Here is a 19,131-nt window from a genome sequence, read left to right as displayed (position 1 = left end):
ACCGCAACAAGAAGCCGCCAGTTTGTTGGTCGACTCTTGTGAGAGTAAACCTTATTTCCTATTCCTGAGAACTGTTAATTCTAAGCTTCGCATTGTCTCCTGGATATCGACTCCCTGTTCGCGGAGGTGCTACACCTAACGACTCTGCCTCAGCATCTGTGTCCTGCACGTGGGTTCGTCCCCAGCCACATCCTTGCAACAAAGTCAGGTCATTTGTGATATTGACCCCGAGGAACTTAAAGTTTTTGACCTGTTCCACTTGCGCACCACCGACATAAATTGGGTCGTGCGGTCCGCTACTCCTTCTGAAATCAACAACCAATTCCTTCGTCTTGCTGACGTTGAGGGATAGGTTATTGTCTTCACACCATGCCACCAGGTTCTTAATTTCCTCTCTGTACTCAAACTCATCATTACCCGAGATACGGCCTACAATTGTTGTGTCATCAGCAAACTTATATATTGAGTTTGATGGAAACTTGTCTACACAATCATGGGTGTACACTGAGTACACAGCCTTGTGGGGCACCAGTGCTCAGAGTGATTGTAGAGGAGAGCTTGTCCCCTATTTTTACAGTCTGGGTCCTGTCTGTGAGGAAGTTGAAGATCCAGCTGCAGATCTGAGTGCTAAGGACCAGGTTCCGGAGCTTAGGAATCAGTTTATTTGGAATGATGGTATGAAAGGCAGAGCTGTAGTCAATGAAAAGGAGCCTTACATATGCGTCTTTATTCTCCAGGTGTTCTAAGGAGGAATGTAGGGCCAGAAAGATGGCATTTGCCGTTGACCTGTTGCTCCAGTAAGGGAATTGCAAAGCGTCGAGGTTGACCGGTAGGCTGTGGTTGATGTATGCCATAACCAGTCTCTCGAAGCACTTCATAGCAATTGATGTCAGAGCCACAAGTTGATAGTCATTCAGGCATGCCACCTTGTTCTTCTTCGGCACTGGGATTATCATTTTATTTAACTCTAAAACGGCGCCGGTAACTGGCGACTTTGCGCGTGCTCTCCCGAGCAAACTGCCCTCTCCACTATCCTATACCGAAGAAACCCTTCTAAGCCTCCAATCTGCTACATCTAGCAAGATCAACAACACCCTGGTGAAGCTACTGACCCAGCTGGAGACCACCGTGCCAAAATTGCTTCTTAAGCTCCGGACCACATCTGGACCTGACCAGCGAGGCCCACCACGTTCCCGGAGACCCGCGGCCTGCTACCGTGTCGGAGTGCTTGGAGACACGGCCCATTCCGACCAGCACATCTCCAGAGCAGACGACCACACAGAAGTGACGGCGGAGACCTCAAGGTGCCCCAGACGCTTCCCCGGAGTGACCACCGTAAAGCCCCGTTGGTGGCCATCCACAGCTGCCGGAAGTGAGGTTTTAGTTAAACTGCACTCTACATCAGGTTTTCTCGTTGTGTCTCCAAAATTAGCTCTGGATCCTTCAACTCCCAAAGAGAGCTGAGGTGATGGATGCACAAAGGCTTCTGTTGTTTCCCCAGAAACGCAATGCCTCTGACTGCACCCTCACAAGCCGTGGCACATGGTTGCACATCCAAAAGGACTGGCCTGTGATTGGATCCCCACTTCAGTTGTCCCAGCGAAGTTCCAAAAATTGCCTACCTCCAATCACAGCACCAATCTCCGCTCTGTGATTGAACCGTCCAAATCAGCTGTCTATTACTGCACCTCTGAAACCCAGTTTCAAAGCGGATATTTACTGAGGTCAATATTTTATATAACAGTTATTTTACTGGAGGTGGTATTGCTTCCTCTTCAGAGTGCAGATCTTATATTTTCACTGGATGATGCATGAGTGGTTAAAACAAAGAATCTTTGGTTAGGTTTGGCCGAGGGGACCAAGTGCAACATTTCCAAGTTTGCTAATAACACAAATACCAGTGGGAATGTATGCTGTGTGTTGATGATGCTAAGAGATACAATTACAGTGTGGTATTTGAAGTACAATGTAGAAAAATGCAAAGTTAGCCACTTTGGAAGAACAATGGAAATATTGAAATGGTGAAAGACTGGGTGATTTTAATGTTCAGAACTGTGTGTTCATGTACAGAAATCACAGAAGTCTGACACATGGGGGACCTTGGTATTAGGAAGACAAATGACAAAAGGCTTGAGACCACACTGGCAGCACTCTGCATACTTTTGGTCATAACACCATACAAACCATTCAGCCCACCATGACCACACTGAGCAGTGGGCACCCATCTGCAGCTGATTTAAAACTTGATCTAGGCGTGTCTTAAATGTTGTCAGTGACTCTGCTTCCATCCCACTCTCCGGCAGCGTGTTCCAGGTACTCACCAGTCTCTGGGTGAAAAATGTCCCCTTCAGATCCTGTATAGATTTGTTACTCTTACATTCCTCTCTGCACCTCATAGCGCACTGGGTGGCAACCTTGCTGATTTCTAATCAACTGTTTTTTACAAAGCCGAGTTGCTAGCTCGGCACTCAACACAGCATGGATGGGAAGCGTGCAAGGAGCCGGCCGGATTCGAACCTAGGAGTCCGGAGCAGATGCCACAACACTACCAGCTGGCTAATTAAATCTTTGTCCTCTAGTTTTATTCACCTCCAACTTGAGGAAAAGGTTCCTTTGGTCTACCCTTTTGTATCCCCCCAAAATGTTATATACCTTAGTTATGTCTCTTAGCCTCCTCTGCTCTAGGGAACACTGATCTGACCTCTTCAATCTCTCCTCAAAACGAAAAACTTCCCATTCCAGGCAACACACCGACAAATCTCCCTTGCACCCAGCTCAGCACACTGTTACATCTTTCCTACAATGCGGTGACCAGAACTGCATGTAGTACTCCATCTGAGGTATGGCCAAGGCTTTATGAGTTTTTTACTGATCACCTTACTTAAGAAAAAGTATTTCCCTGCTATGTGGGGAGGGGAGCAAAGATTTACTAGAGTGACTTCCTGAATGGCAAGTTTGCCATTTGAGCTGAGATTGAATAGGGCAGGTCTCTGACCTTTAGTCTTTTGAACAATGCATGGTGACTTCAATGAAAGTTCTTAGAGGCCTGGGCAGGGTTGATGGGAAAGGGAGTAAGTTTTGCCTGGCAGGTGAGTTTAGAGGCAGGGGTGACTGACAAAGCATTTAGGAATGAAATGAAGAGTAATCTCTTCACTCAGAGTGTGGAGAATCATTGGAATCCTGTAACCTGGAGAGTTATAGAGGCGTAGTCACTGACTGCACTCAGAAATGGGATCTTCATTAGAGTGTTATTCCCCTGCTAACCATTGATTTCAGTATTACCAGGGCTCCTTCATCCATTGCTGCCTTGGTGGCAAGTGTAATCACTCTGCCTCATCTCTGGAGTTCTGGAATGCAACTCTTAGTTGATGTTTTGACCAAGGCTGTGATGAGATTTAGAGCTGTGAAATCTATAAAGGACACTGTTGTGTTTCATCATGATGGAGACTAGACTGGTTGGGCAGTAATGAGATGGTTAAGTTTTGTCCTTTTTTGTGGACTCCCTGAGAAGTTTTACATGGAATTCTTAAATTCGGAACATACTACTCTTAATCCCAGTGCTTTGCTTTCCTTCAGTCTCCCGTCTTCCCATGTTTTCACTATCCATCCCTATTTAACCCCTCTGATTCCGAATGATCAGCCAATAGAGGCCTGAACTTTATCTGCTCCCCCAACAAAATAAATCCAAGCCTGACATGATGTTGAGCTCTTGCCCATTCCTCTAGCTGGACGTCCTCGTATCAGAGTGCAGACCCTTCCTCCTTCCTGTAGAATTCCTGTCCAACAGAGGTCTCCTTCCAGGCTCCCTAGATCTATTCCTTGTGTACTGCAGTGATAGTCTCATTTTTCCACTGCCTTCACTTGCTTTAATTTACCCCTCTCTCTGCACCCTCTGAATTTTCAGTGCCTCACTCACCAAGGAATAACTCTAACATTGCCATCAAACATTTTGAAGAACTTGGTGGACATGCAGTTTGAAAACTGTCCTCTATCACACAGACACTTAACACCAGGTTTCCCAGAACTCATGGACCATGGTTCCACCTTTGAACATCAGACACACTCCCAATCCATGGTTGACTTAATTTCATCATGAGATCTTTGCTCCACAGCTTCATGGTCTCTCATCCCCACTCAGCCTGCATCTAAGTCTTCCTCAAGATCCACAACTAGAATTGTCCCATAGATCCACTCTTTCGTCCCACTCTTGTATCACAGAGCTATTTTCTTCCCACTTTCACTCAGTTTTGTTTTCCTTTTTATTCTCTCCCAGTTACATTCCAATGCTATCTGTCCATCACTAACCGGCTCCTGCTTCCTGATATGAGCTGGTATCTTCTCATGGACATCGAACCCCTCTGTACATTCATCCTATCCTGCGTGAGAGGATCTGGAAACCCTTCCTCCACCACTCTCCTTCACCTGGCTTTATTTTCCCCAAGTCAAATGTGTCCTTAAGCAAATTCATATCAGCCCAAAGAATGCTTCGTTTTGGGATACTGTATGTAGAAGAATCGTCGTATTCAAGCCCTCTCCATCAATCTTTCTCTGTTACATTGATGTTGTTTCCTGCAATTGTAGAACTTGAAAATTTGTTAGCCATTACTGCCTATTTCTATCCAGTCCTCACTGTAACTTGGTCGAATTCTGACTTTTCTCTTCCCTTTACATCTCTATCTTTGTACCACGGGATGGGTTTTTCTATCAAATAACCATTATAAGACCACTGGTTGTGGATCACATCTCCCCATACCCATCCGGTCATCTAGCTGCTCCAATATGACATTTTCCACAGAGTTCTTTGTCTTCTCCACTCCTTACCGTGGTTTTTACATGGACCTCAATATTACGGGAAACGGGGTGACTGAATAAAACGGAGAGTGCACAAAACGCCAGTGTATTTAGGAATCCAGGAAACTGAACTCATCGGGATTTAAAACTCCGTAAAGATAAAACAAAAATACAGTATATATACTGCGTGGGAAGTCGAGGTCCGTCCAAATTTATGAGAGCTAAACAGAGCCCATGTGTGTTTCAATCGAGGTTGGATTACAGACTCCCTGTGGGCTGAAGTAAAAGAACGGGATAAGCATTCGGGAGAGTTTCAAAAAAGCGGGAACAACACAAGAACTGGCCCTTCGCCCCACCTTGTCTGTGAAAGCCCCACCGTGATGCCAAATTAATCTAATCCCTTCTGCCTGAACAGGATCCCTGTCCGTTCCTCCATCCCCTATCTGAAAGCCCCTTAATCGCCATTGTCATATCTGCCCCCACCACCAACCCAGGCACCCACCACTCTCCGAAAAAAAACTTCACCCGGACACGTCCTTTAAACTTCTTCTCACTCCTTAAAGTTGACAGTTTGAGTAAATGAGAGAGTTCCAGTGAGTACAACGGAGAATGTAAACGGGGCTCCAAAGGGTGCGGTACCCAGGCGCTGTTACATTTCAGGGGGTGCTCAGATGGTGCGCGACGACAGAGATCCGATGAGTTTTATAGCTAAACAGGGCTCCTCAGGATAAAATGACTACGATGGCGAGAGTCCCGTGAGTTCCGGGGGTTAAAAGGGGATACGGGAAAGTGCCAGGCGTTTAAACGGAGAACGGTAAACCCGGGATTCCGAGCGTCTGCCAAGCGAGATTAAATTTCCTGCGGGGTCTCGAACGACAGTCTGGAAGAACCGTGGCGAAGGAGCTCTGGAGGTTTCGAAGTGCGGATCGCCGTTTCGGTGAGTTTAAAGCCGCGGTTGATGGAGAAGCGAGGGACATAGGGGTGACGGTGTCCCACTACGCTGGAAAATGCGGGACAGAGGATCCGTGGCAAACTCAGGGGGAGAAAACACGGGGTACCGAGAGCAGGAGGATTAATTCAGAACGCAGGGTGCACGATTCCGGTGTGCAGGGTAAACAGAAAAGCTGGCGAAGGAGGGCGGGAAACGCGGTTAAAATGACCATGTGAGACAGTGTTCCCGGAGTGTTATGGTTGTTTGAGAGGAGAGCTATATTCCCGCCCAAGAGAAATAAAATGCAAAAGTGGACAGATTACTACACTTAGAGGAACGGGCTCGGAAGTGGCCGCTGTTTGCTGCGGGCGGAAAGGGAAAATCCCGGGAAGTGAAGCACGCTGGGCTGGGCGGCAGCACAGCAGGAACCGGGTCCTGAGTGTGAAGGATCGGCGCAGGCACTCCGTGAGACAGCCGATGAGTTTACACCTAGGGTGGGAAACTTCCCGAGAGTTTATAGAGTGCAGGGAAGCGAGTCGGTTGAGTTTGAAAGGACTGAAGTCAGCGAGTGAAACAGCCTGGTTGAGTTCAACAGCGACAGGACGCCAGCATTATAAAGTCAGCACTGGAACAAGCGAGTTAAGTTGAAATGCTACGCGGGAAAAGGCGCAGGTGGAGTTCGGCAAACAGACTCCCCTCGAGTTTATAGGGAGGGTTACGTAATGAATGCGGTGAGGTTAAAGAGAACGCGGATCTCCGGTACCAAAGCGCGGGAGATGGTCCGTCTGAGTTGGAAGCAGACCGCATGGGTTTCCTCTGACTGTGAGTGTGTCGTTCCAAGTTCAAGGTAAAGTTTTTATCAAGGTACATCTGTGTGACCATATACAACTCTGAAATTCATTTGCTTGCGGGAATTCAGAGTAAGTACAAAGAAACAAAATATAATGAATGAAAAACCGCACACAGGACGGGCAAACAACTAATGGAAAAAGACAACAAAATGTACAAATACAAAAATTTTTTAAAAAACCAGAATCATAATAATAAATGAATAAATAAGAAATAAATATCGAGAAATGGAATGAAGAGCTCTTGAAAGTGAGCCATAGGTGTTGTGGGAATAGCTCAGTGTTTGGGTGAGTGAAGATGAGTGAAGTTATCCTCTCTGGTTCAAGAATCTGGTGGTTGAGGGTTAATAACAGCTCCTGAAGTTGGTGGTGTGGGTCCTGGGACTCCTGTGGCTGCTGAATCTCCTTCTGCCTGATGGCATCATCGCGAAGAGAGCATGGCCAGGGTGGTGGGGGTCCTTGGTAATGGGTGCTGCTTTCCTGCGACATCGCTCCTTGTAGATGTGCTATAGGTAGTGGATTGGGCCCGGTACATCACGGGTAAAACCGTCCCAACCATTGAGCATATGTACATGAAACGTTGCCGTAGGAAAGCAACATCCATCAACAAAGATCATCACCACCCAGGCCATGCTCTTTCCTCGCTGCTGCCATCAGGTAGAAGGTAGAAGAGTCTCAGGACTTAATTCACCAGGTTCAAGAACAGTTACTACCCCTCAACCATCAGGCTCTTGAACAAAAGGGGATAACTACACTCATTCTACTTCTGGTGTTCCCACAACAGATGGTCTCACTTCATGGACTCTTACCTTGTTAGTTCATACTCGTTATTTATTGCTATTTATTTATATCTGCATTTGCACAGTTGGTTATCCATTGATCCTGTTTACAGTTACTGTTCCATAGGTTTGCTAAGTATGCCGGCAGGAAAAGAATATCAGAATGTAATCTGATAATAAATTTTACTTTGAACTTCGGCCTTTGCTCAGTGGTGGGGAGAGTTTTACCCGTGATGGACTGGGTCGTGAGGCAACCAGCCAGTGTACTCTCCACCGCCCATCTATGGAAGTTTGTCAAAGTTTTAGATGACATGCTGAATCTTCGCAAATTTCTAAGGAAGGACAGGCGCTGCCGTACTCTCTTTTTAATGGCACTTACGTGCTGGACCAGGACAGATCCTCTGAAATGATTACACCGAAGAATTTGACGTTGCTGACCCTCTCCACCTCTGACACCCCAGTGAGGACTGGCTCAGGGACCTCAGTTCCCTCCTCCTGAAGTCAATAATCAGCTTCCTGATGACGTCGAGTGAGAGGTTGTTGCTGCGGCACTACTCAGACAGTTTATCAATCTCGCTCCTATATGCGGATTCGTCACCACCTTTGATTCGGGCAGCAACAGTGGTGTGGTCAGCAAACGTAACTATGGCATTGGAGCTGTGCTTAGACTCACAGTCATAAGTGTAAAGCAAGTCGAGCAGGGGGTTAAGCTAACAACCTTGTGGTGCACCTGTGCAATGGAGATCGTGGCAGAGGTGTTGTTGCCAAGCCGAACCGACTGGGGTCTACAAGTAAGGATATTGAGGATCCAATTCCACAAGGAGGTATTGAGGCCTGGGTCTTGGAGCTTAGTGATTAGTTTTGAGGTGATGATGGTATTGAATGCCGAGCTGTAGTCGATGAAGAACACCCTGATGTGTCCATCCTCACTGTGCAGAAGTCCACGTTGGAAGTGCTGGGAAAAGAAGTTTCAAAAGGAATGCGGGAATGAAATGGCGCCACCGCAAGTTTAAAAGTCGGGCAAGAAACGCGAGTCCCGCTGCGTTCAAAAAGGATTTCGGGTCCTAATTAAAGGAGTGCGACCTTTTCAGAGGGCGGCGTGTACATGGAACCAGCTGCCAGAAGCAGTACTAGTAAAGGAGGATACAATTACAAGGTTTAAAAGAAGTGAAAGGTTCAGAGTGATAATGGGTCAAATGAAGGCAGGTGGGTCTACCTCGTGTAGCACCTTGGTCGGCGTGAACATGTCGTTTCTGTGCTGCAGAACCCTGACTCTGAAGTTTCGCATCTTTAACAAATTTAGAAGCTTTCACTCCAAAACAAAATCAGTAATGTGGATTTATTTTTAAAGTCCTTAGCCCTCCATCCCTGCCTGTTCACTGGTCTGTTTAAATGCTTTTAAAAAGTTGTTATCGTATCTGTGTCCATCACCACCCCTGGCGGCACATTCCAGGCACCTTGCACTCTGTAAACAAGATGAGTCTTACGGACCTCCCTTAAACTTTCACCCTCTCACCTCATAGCTCGGCCCTCCAGTATTTCACATTTCCAACCAGGGATAAAGATTCTCTCTCTACTCTCTCTATGCTTTTCATAAATTTATATCCGTCTATCAGGTCACTTCTCAGTCCCTGATGCCAAGTTTGTCCAACCTCACTTTAATAGCTAATACTCCCTCATCCAGGTCTCATCTCGATGAATCTCTTCTGCACCCTCTACATTCTTGATGGATTGGGTCAATCAGAACTGACAAGGTACTCTAAATGTGACCTAACTGGAGGTTTATATAGCTGTTACATACCTTCCCAATGTTCATACTTGATGCCCTGACCCATGAAAGCAAGTACTTCTTTATCATCCAATTTATTCATATTGTCCCTTTTAGCCACAGAAATTTGAACTGGTTCAGGCAGATTACAATGAAGGAAGGTAAATTTATTATCAAAGTATATCTCCACATATCTCCACATAAGATTCATCTTCTTGCAGGCATTTACAGGAAAATAATGAAATACAATAGAATTTATTAAAAACTACATAAGCAAAGACTGACAAACAACCAATGTGCAAGAGAAGACAAATCATATAAAAAGTAAAGAAATTATACTGAAAGCATGAGTTGTGAGTCCTTCAAAGTGAGTCCATGCTCTATGAAGTCAGTTCAGCGTTGAGGTGAGGGAAGTTATCCCTGCTGGTTCAGGGATCTGACGGTTGTAGAGATCTTGATCAGTTAGGGAGATGGGCTGGGGAATGATAAATAGATTTCAACTTAGGTAAGTGTAACGTAACGTGCAACGGCATACTGGTTAGTATGGTAATTGTTCATTTTAATTGTCCCGTGATTAGACTAGGGTTAGTTCAGGGGTTGCTGGTGGCACCACTTGAAGGGTTGGAAGAGACTGTTCCGCAGAGTATCTCTAAATAAATAAAAAATGCCGTAATACTATTTCCATCTGCAATTTCTTGTCCCACCATCCCAGTTAACATAGACCTTATTGTAATCTTAGATGTTCTTCTTCACTCTTGTACCAATATTGGAGTTTTCTGCAAACTTGTCTTTATGCTTGCTTATTTATTTATAATTACCCGTTTGTCTATAAGCTTTTAGTAACTTGTAGTACATTTGAGTCTATAGTTTATTTGTCAGTACCTGTTCACAGGTTTCTTATCTGAACTGGTCCATACCAGTTTGCAGAATAAAGGGGCAGCATGTATTCAGGTTCCTCTGTTACTTCTTTTCTGGCCTTGTTTGCTGGCGCAGGCTGACCCTGCCTGACATGTATGATGATGGACAAAATGGTTGTAGCCCTAAGATTTCCACCTCATTACTGAATCCATAGAACCTTCTGTTGTCCTTTTCATGCCTTTTGGAGCTTTGGGTGGCACTTTTTGCCATTTCCTTAGCATTTGTCTGTTTTTATGACAAGGCTGAGTTGCTAGCTCGACACTCAACCCAGCATGGATGGGAAGTGTGCAAGGAGCTGGTTGGATTCGAACTTGGGGCCGTTCGCCTCGAGGTCCGGTGCGTATGCCACTACACCACCGACCAGCTAAAGAATCTTCTGGAGAACATTAATCGCCGATCTAACAACTTGCTGTCATGAACTGGATAGTTGAGATAATTAACGGCGGCAGGATTTCAGATTTCTGGACCTTTGGGATCTCTTCTGGGGAAGGGACAAGAAGGATGAGTTACACCTGAATCCAAGGGGACCAATATCCTTGTTGACAGGTTTGCTAGAGCATTGGGGGGGTGGGTTAGTTTAAACTGTTGGCAGGGGTATGGGAATTGGAGTAATAGTGCTGAAGATGGGACAGTTGGTATACTAGTCAATGCAGTCTGTAGTGAGAACATGGTGTGTGGTTGATTGGGAAAAAAGTGAAGCAGCAGACTTTAACACCGTAATCATTGAGTTGTTTGTCTTTTTTGGTCTCCCCTCTCACTGTGAACGGGGGACACTTCTCTGTGCCTTTCTTAGGAAGAGAGAGAGTCTGTGGTAGGTCAAATTGCCAGGTGAATGATTAGTTTTTGTTGTACTTCAGAACATGGTTTCTCTTGGGGGGGCTTTGCTATTGCTTGTTTGGTGGGTGGAGGGTGCTGATGCTGGGTTTTTTGCTGAAGTAAGTGGGGGAAAGGGAATTTCATTACTTTGCTGCTGTGTGTAGTGGGACGGAGGAGTAGGCGGGCTATGGGGTTCTAACATTTTTACTGTGACTCATTCTTTGAGGCACTCTTCGGTTTTTGCAGATGTCTGTGAAGAACAAGAGTTTCAGGTTGTATATTCTATACATTCTCTGATATTAAATGCAACTCTTGAACTATTGCAGTCAGTGGGATGAGGAGAAGTGTAACATGGGGGCAAAATTGAAAAGGGTGATGGATACAGGATTGAAGATGTTATATTTGAATGCCTGCAGTACAAGGAAAAAGGTAGTTGATCTTGTAGCACAGTTAGAGATTGGCAGGTATGAAGTTTTGGGCATTACTGAGACATGGCTGAAAAAAGATCATAGCTGGAAGCTTAACATCCAAGGATATATCGTGTATTGAAAGAACAGACAGGTCAGCAGATAGGGTGGGGTGGCTCTGTTGGTAAAAAAAAATGAAATAAAATCCTTAGAAAGAGGTGACATAGGAGCAAAAGCAGTAGAATCCTTGTGGGTAGAGTTAAGAAACTGCAAGGGTAAAAAAACCCTAATGGGAATCATAGACTGGCCTCAAAACAGTAGCCAGGATGTGGGATATAAATCTCAATGGGAAATAGAAAAGGCATGTAAAAAAGCCAATGTTACGATAGTCATGGGGGATTTCAATATGCAGGTAGATTGGGAAAATCAGGTTGGTGCTGGATCCCAAGACAGAGAATTTGTAGAATGCCAATGGGATGGCTTTTTAGAGCAGCTTGCGGTTAAGCCCACTCCAGGAAAGGCAATTCTGGATTGGGTATTCTGTAATGGGCCAGATTTGATTAGAGAGCTTAAGGTAAAGGAACCCTTGGGAGACAGTGTTCATAATATGATAAAATTCACCCTGCAGTTTGGGAGGGAGAAGATAAAGTCACATGTCTCAGTATTACAATGGATTAAAGGGAATTACAGAGACATACGAGAGGAGCAGAAGCTACTGACACAATGAGGGAAACCCTGACCCAGAGATGGAGGATCTTCATTGCTGCCCTAAACACCAGCAACATAACAGGCAGTAAGTAAGAGAGAGGAGATGGCCAAAGCTATTTGGAAGTGGACACTACAGGGATAATGACAGAACAGCAATTGATGGAGGCTCTGGGGGCAATTTGTAAGGTGCAGGATAGATACATCCCAAAGATGAAGAAGTATTCTAAAGGGAGGATGACGCAACTGTGGGAGACAAGGGAAGTCAAAGACAGCATAAAAGCAAAAGAGAGAGCATGTAATATGGCAAAAATGAGTGGGCAGTTAGATGATTGGGAAGTTTTTAAAGCCAACAGAAGACAACTAAAAAAGACCATAAGAAGAGAACAGATGAAATATGAATGTCTGTCTGTCTGTCTAGGTACCATATCCAATGCGGACTTTGGTGACCATGGTTTTCCATATAGCTCTATCCTTCATTTTTTGGATGACTTCCATTTCCTCAATGTGCAGCCACCTGGCTATGCTTTTGATGTACATCAGCCGAGGTCTTCCTCTAGGCTTACTCCCCTCAATCTTTCCAGAGAGTATGAGTTTTTCTAGTTCATCTTTCCACATGATCTGTCCTAGGAATCTGAGTTGTCTTTCTCTTATTGTTGGTTTGAGTGATCGAACTGCTTGGGCTCTTCTGAGAACTTCTTCATTTGATGTGTGTGTGGTCCATGATATATGAATACAAGCTAGCTAAAAATATCAAAGAGGATGCCAAAATCTTTTTTCAGATATATTAAAAGTAAAAGAGAAGTGTCAGTGGATATTGGACCACTGGAGAGGTAGTAATGGGAGACAAAGAAATGGCAAATAAACTTAATATTTATTTTGCACCAGTCTTCTCTGTGGAAGACACTAACAAACTGCCATAAGTTCAAGATGTTTGGAGGCAGAAGTAAGTGTAGTTGCCATTACAATGAAAAATGTGCTTGGAAGCTGCAACATCTGAAGGTGGATAAGTCACCTGGACCAGATGGACTATTCACCACGGTTCTAAAAGTGGTAGCTGAAGAGATTGTGGGGACATTGGTAATGATCTTTCAAAAATCACTAGATTTTGGAATGGTTCTGAAAAATTGGAAAATTGCAAATGTCACTCCATTCTTCAAGAAGGGAGAGAGGCAGAAGAAAGGAAATTATAGGCCAGTTTGCCTGAACTCAGTGGTTGGGAAGATGTGGAGTCCATTATTAAAGAGCAGGTTTTTAGATACTTGGTGGCACCTGATAAAGTAGGTCAAAGTCAGCATGGTTTCCTGAAGGGGAAATCTTGCCTGACAAATCTATTGGACTTCTTTGAGGAAATAACAAGCAGGATACACCAAGGAACTCAGTGGATGTTCAGAAGGCGCTACACATGAGGCTACTGGGCAAGATAAGAGCCTATAATATTGCAGGGAAGATACTAGTATGGATAGTAGATTGGCTGTTTGGCAGCAGGCATAGGGTCAGAATAAAGGAGCCGAGTTGACCTTTGGTGACAAATGGTGTTTGCTGGCATCAGTATTGGAACCGCTTCTTTCCTTGTTATATGTTAACGATTTGGATGATGGAATTGATGGCATTGTGGCCAGGTTTGTAGATGATACAAAGTTAGATGGAGGGCAGGTGGAGTTGAGAAAGCAGAGAGTCTGCAGAAGGACTTCAATAGATTGGGAAAATGAGAAAAGAAGAAGCAGATGGAATATAATGTAGGGAAGTGCACGGTCATGCACTTGGTAGAAGGAATAAAGGCATAGACTATCTTCTAGGTGGGAAAAAGATTTCGAAATCTGAGGCGCAAAGGGACTTGGGAGTCCTTGTATAGGATTCCCTAAAGGTTAACTTGCTGGTTGAGTTAATGGTAAGGAGTTTTTAAAGAACAACAGAAGGTAACTAAAAAGGCAATATGCGGAAAAAAATGAGGTACGAAGGTAAACTAGCCAAGAATATAAAGGAGGATAGTAAAAGCTTCTTTAGGTATGTGAAAAGGGAAAAAATAGTTAAGACCAAAATTGGGCCCTTGAAGACAGAAGCCGGTGAATTTATTATGGGGAACAAGGAAATGGCAGACGAGTTGAACAGGTACTTTGGATCTGTCTTCACTAGGGAAGACACAAACAATCTCCCAGATGTAATAGTGGCCAAAAGACCTAGGGTAATGGATGAATTGAAGGAAATTTATATTAGGCAGGAAATGGTGTTGGATAGGCTGTTGGGTCTGAAGGCTCATAAGTCCCTGGGACCTGATGGTCTGCATCCCAGGGTACTTAAGGAGGTGGCTTTAGAAATCGTGGACGCATTGGTAATCATTTTCCAATGTTCTATAGATTCAGGATCAGTTCCTATGGATTGGAGGGTGGCTAATGTTGTCCCTCTGTTCAAGAAGGGAGGAAGAGAGAAAAGAGGGAATTATAGACTGGTTAGCCTGACGTCGGTGGTGGGTAAGATGCTGGAGTCAATTATAAAAGATGAAATTACGACACACCTGGATAGTAGTAACAGGATTGGTCCGAGTCCGCATGGATTTATGAAGGGGAAATCGTGCTTGACTAATCTTCTGGAATTTTTTGAGGATGTAACTATGAAAATGGACAAGGGAGAGCCAGTGGATGTAGTGTACCTGGACTTTCAGAAAACCTTTGATAAAATCCCACATAGGAGATTAGTGGGCAAAATTAGGGCACATGGTATTGGGGGCAGAGTACTGACATGGATTGAAAATTGGCTGGCTGACAGAAAACAAAGTGTAGCGATTAACGGGTCCCTTTCAGAATGGCAGGCGGTGACCAGTGGGGTACCGCAGGGTTCAGTGCTGGGACCGCAGCCGTTTACAATATATATTAATGATTTAGATGAGGGAATTAAAAGTAACATTAGCAAATTTGCTGATGACACAAAGCTGGGAGGCAGTGTGAAATGTGAGGAGGATATTATGAGAACGCAGGGTGACTTGGACAGGCTGGGTGAGTGGGCAGATGCAGTTTAATGTGGTAAGAACAGGAAGGCAGATTATTATCTAAATGGAGTCAAGTTAGGAAAAGGGGAAGCACAACAAGATCTAGGTGTTCTTGTACATCAGTCACTGAAAGCAAGCATGCAAGTACAGCAGGCAGTGAAAAAAGCTAATGGCATGCTGGCCTACATATTGAGTATAAGAGCAAAGAGGTCCTTCTGCAGCTGTACAGGGCCCTGGTGAGACCACACCTGGAGTACTGTGTGCAGTTTTGGTCTCCAAATTTGAGGAAGGACATTCTTGCTACTGAGGGAATACAGCGTAGGTTCACAAGGTTAATTTCCGGGATGGCGGGACTGTCATATGTCGAAAGATTGGAGCGACTGGGCTTGTATACTCTGGAATTTAGAAGGCTGAGAGGGGATCTTATTGAAACATATAAGATTATTAAGGGATTGGACATGCTGGAGGCAGGAAGCATGTTCCCGCTGATCTGTGAGTCCAGAACCAGAGGCCACAATTTAAGAATTAGGGGTAGGCCATTTAGAACGGAGTTGAGGAAAAACTTTTTCACCCAGAGAGTGGTGGATATATGGAATTCTCTGCCCCAGAAGGCTGTGGAGGCCAAGTCTCTGGATGCTTTCAAAAAAGAGATGGATAGAGCTCTTAAAGATAGTGGAATTAAAGGTTATGGGGATAAGGCAAAACTGGATACTGATAGTGGATGATCAGCTATGATCACAGTGAATGGAGGTGCTGGCTCGAAGGGCCAAATGGCCTACTCCTGCACCTATTGTCTATTGTCTATTGGAAGGCAAAGGCAATGTTAGCATTCATTTCGAGAGAACTAAAATATAAAGGCAAGGGTATGATGCTAGGGCTTTATGAGGCATTGGTCAGACTGCACTTGGAGTATTGTGAGCTGTTTTGGGCCCCCTATCTAAGAAAAGATGTGCTGGCATTGGAGAAGGTCTAGAGGACGTTCACAAGAATGATTCTGGGAAGGGAAGGGTTAACGTATGAGGAGAGTTTGATTGCTCTGGGCATGCACTCACTGGAGATTAGAAGAATGAGGGGTATCTGAATGAAAACTTTCAAATATTGAAAGGCCTCCGCAGAGTGGATATGGAGAGGATGTTTCCAATAGTGGGTGAGTCTAGAACCAAAGGTTACAGCCTCAGAATAGAGGGATATCCATTTAGAACAGAGATGAGAAGGAATTTCTTTAGCCAGAGAGTAGAGAATCTCTGGAATTTATTGTCACAGATGGCTGCGCAGGCCAAGTCACTGGGTACACTTAAAACAGGTTTTTGGTTTGTTAGGGCGTCAAAGGTTACAGGGAGAAGGCAGAAGAATACTGTTGAGAGGGATAATAATCCACCATACTCAATAGGCCAAGTTCTGCTCCCATGTCTTATGGTGCTATGGAAGAACCACAAACAAGACAGAAAGTTTCAGTGTGCACATTTAAGAGGAGGTAAGTCCTTCCTCCTCTCTTCCCTAATCATCAGAGAAACATCTTATTTTTGCCTCAAAGCACAATTTAAGGAAGCCTAGGACTGAAGATAATGGTTGAATCCTCTCCTCTGCTCCGCTCTGTTTGAAGTGAAGTTAAACAGTCTGTCTGGCTGTGCCAGTCTACTGTATTAATTTGATGATTTAGTGTAATCCGTTCAGCTGTGTGCACTGAGGTTTGATTGTACAATCTGGATTTGTATGAGGTGATCAAGTATAAAATATCCAGCTTTGCAGAGGGTAAGTGGAGATGGTGCAGAGCTGCTGTCTGTAAAGAGTGTGTACGTTCTCCCCGCGACCGCACGGGTTTCCTCCGGGTGCCCCAAAGATGGGTAGATAGGTTAATTGGTTATTGTAAATTGTCCCGTGATTAGGCTGGGGTTAAATTGAGGGTTGCTGGGCGGCAAGATTTGAAGGGTCAGTGGCCTATTCTGCACTGTATCTCAATAAATTAATTTTTAAAATTTCAGAATCAGAATCAGGTTTATTATCACCAGCATGTGACGTGAAATTTGTTAACTTAGCAGCAGCAGTTCAATGCAATACATAATCTAGCAAGAAGAGAAAAAAAATAATAATAAATAAAATAAAACATAATAAAAAATAAGCAAGTAAATCAATTACATATATTGAATAGATTATTAAAAATGTGCAAAAACAGAAATAATGTATATTAAAAACTGTGAGGTAGTGTTCAAAGCTTCAAATTCCATTTAGGAATCGGATGGCAGAGGGGAAGAAGTTGTTCCTGAATCACTCAGTGTGTGCCTTCAGGCTTCTGTATCTCCTACCTGATAGTAACAGTGAGAAAAGGGCATGCCCTGGGTGCTGGAGGTCTTTAATAATAGACGCTGCCTTTCTAATAAATCTAAAAAAGAAACAGGTTGTTCCAAGTGAATAGGCAAGTCATATCAGGTGGAATATATTATCAAGGCCATAGAGCCATAGGGCAATGCGGCACTGACACAGGCACTTTGGGACAAAGAGCTCATGCTGACGATGGTGCCCACCCAGTTAGTTGCAGTTTCCTAAATTCATAGAACAGTGGAGTACAGTCTGAGTCTTCAGCCCATCATGTTGTGCCAACTTACATAAACTGACCCCACGATCAATCTAACCCTTCCCTCCCACACAGCCCATAACCTCCAGTTTTCTATCTGTCTGTCTAAGTGTCTCTTAAATGTTCCTTTTGTACCTGCCTTTACCAGCAGCCTGGCAGTACATTCCAGGCACCCACCACGCTCTGTGTAAAAGGCACCACCTCTTCCTGCATTCCCATTAAATAGATGTCCTCTGGTAATGTATAATCTATCAAGTCACCTTCATCCTCCTTCACTCCAAAGAGCAAAGCCCTAGCTCACTCATATCCCTCTGAGCTCTGCCCCACCATGGAGAAGAAATGTCAGAGTAGAAACGTCAAGTACTAGAGAGCATGCATTTAAGATGAGAGGGGGAAAGTTTAAAGGAGATGTGCATGGTAAGTTTGGTTTTACACAGAGTGTGGTGTGGTGGGTGCTTGGAATGTGCTGACAGGGATAGTGGCGGGAACAGATATGATAATGTCATTTAAGAGGCTGTTTGATAGACCCATGAATTCACAGAGAATGGAGGAGAAGGTATCATTATACAGGCAGAGCAGAATTACTTCCATTCAGCACCGACACTGTGTGCCAAAGGGCCTGTTCTTGTGCGGTACTGTTCTATGTTCTAAATGATAGCGCAGCAACATCCCTCTGCGGTGGACAAAGTTCAAGGTAAGTTCAGTATCAAAGTACGTATATGTTACCATATAATACCTTTAGATTCATCACCTTGCTGGCATGTACAGGAAATAAAAGAAATACAATAGAATGCTATGAAAACTATACAATAACAGAGAGAGACTGACAAACAACCAATGTGCAAGAGAAGTCAGACTGTGTAAATAACACATGATACTGAGTACACAGGTTGTAAAGAGTCTTTGAAAGTGAGTTAGCGTTGTGGTGATTGAAGTTACGGTTGCAGGGTAGTAATTTTCCTGAAGCCGATGGTGTGGGACTTAAGGCTTCCTGCCCACTGGAAGTTAGTGAGAAGAGGGGAAAGGTTGGATGGCGGGGGGTGCTGCTTTCCTGTGTCAGTGCTCCATGTAAGTGTAACTCAATGGTGGGGAGGGTTTTTCCTGTGACGGACCGGACTGTGTCAATCACCTTCAGCAGCCTTTACTGTTCCTGGATTCTGAGGTGTGAGCCTAATCTGTGTGTAACCTAACCAAGTGCTCCTTAAATGATACTATTGAAGCTGTCTCAACCACTTCCTCTGGCAGCTCGTTGCATATACTCACCACTTCTGCCTGAAAACATTGTTGCTCAGGTCCCTTTCAAATCTTTCCCCTCTCACCCTAAACCAATGCTCCCCTAGTTCTAGACTCCCTTGCCCTGGGAAAAGTACTTTTATCTTATCCATACCTTTCATAATTTTAAGCATACCTATCAGTCATCCCTCATTCTCCTGTGTTCCAAGGAATAAAGACCTAGCCTGGCCAACCTCTCCCTAGCCCTGGCAACATGCTACATCTTTTCTACACTCTTCCCAGTTTAAGAACTTTTTTCCTTGAACAGGATGATCAAAACTGTACACAGTATTCCAAGTGTGGCCTCACCAGCCTCTCGTCCTGGCAACATCCTGGTA

Source organism: Mobula birostris, chromosome 5 (genome assembly GCF_030028105.1).
Source record: "Mobula birostris isolate sMobBir1 chromosome 5, sMobBir1.hap1, whole genome shotgun sequence".
In the NCBI taxonomy this organism is placed as follows: domain Eukaryota; kingdom Metazoa; phylum Chordata; class Chondrichthyes; order Myliobatiformes; family Myliobatidae; genus Mobula; species Mobula birostris.
The sequence above is the reverse complement of the archived record's forward strand: the minus strand, read 5'-3'. Positions refer to the sequence as shown.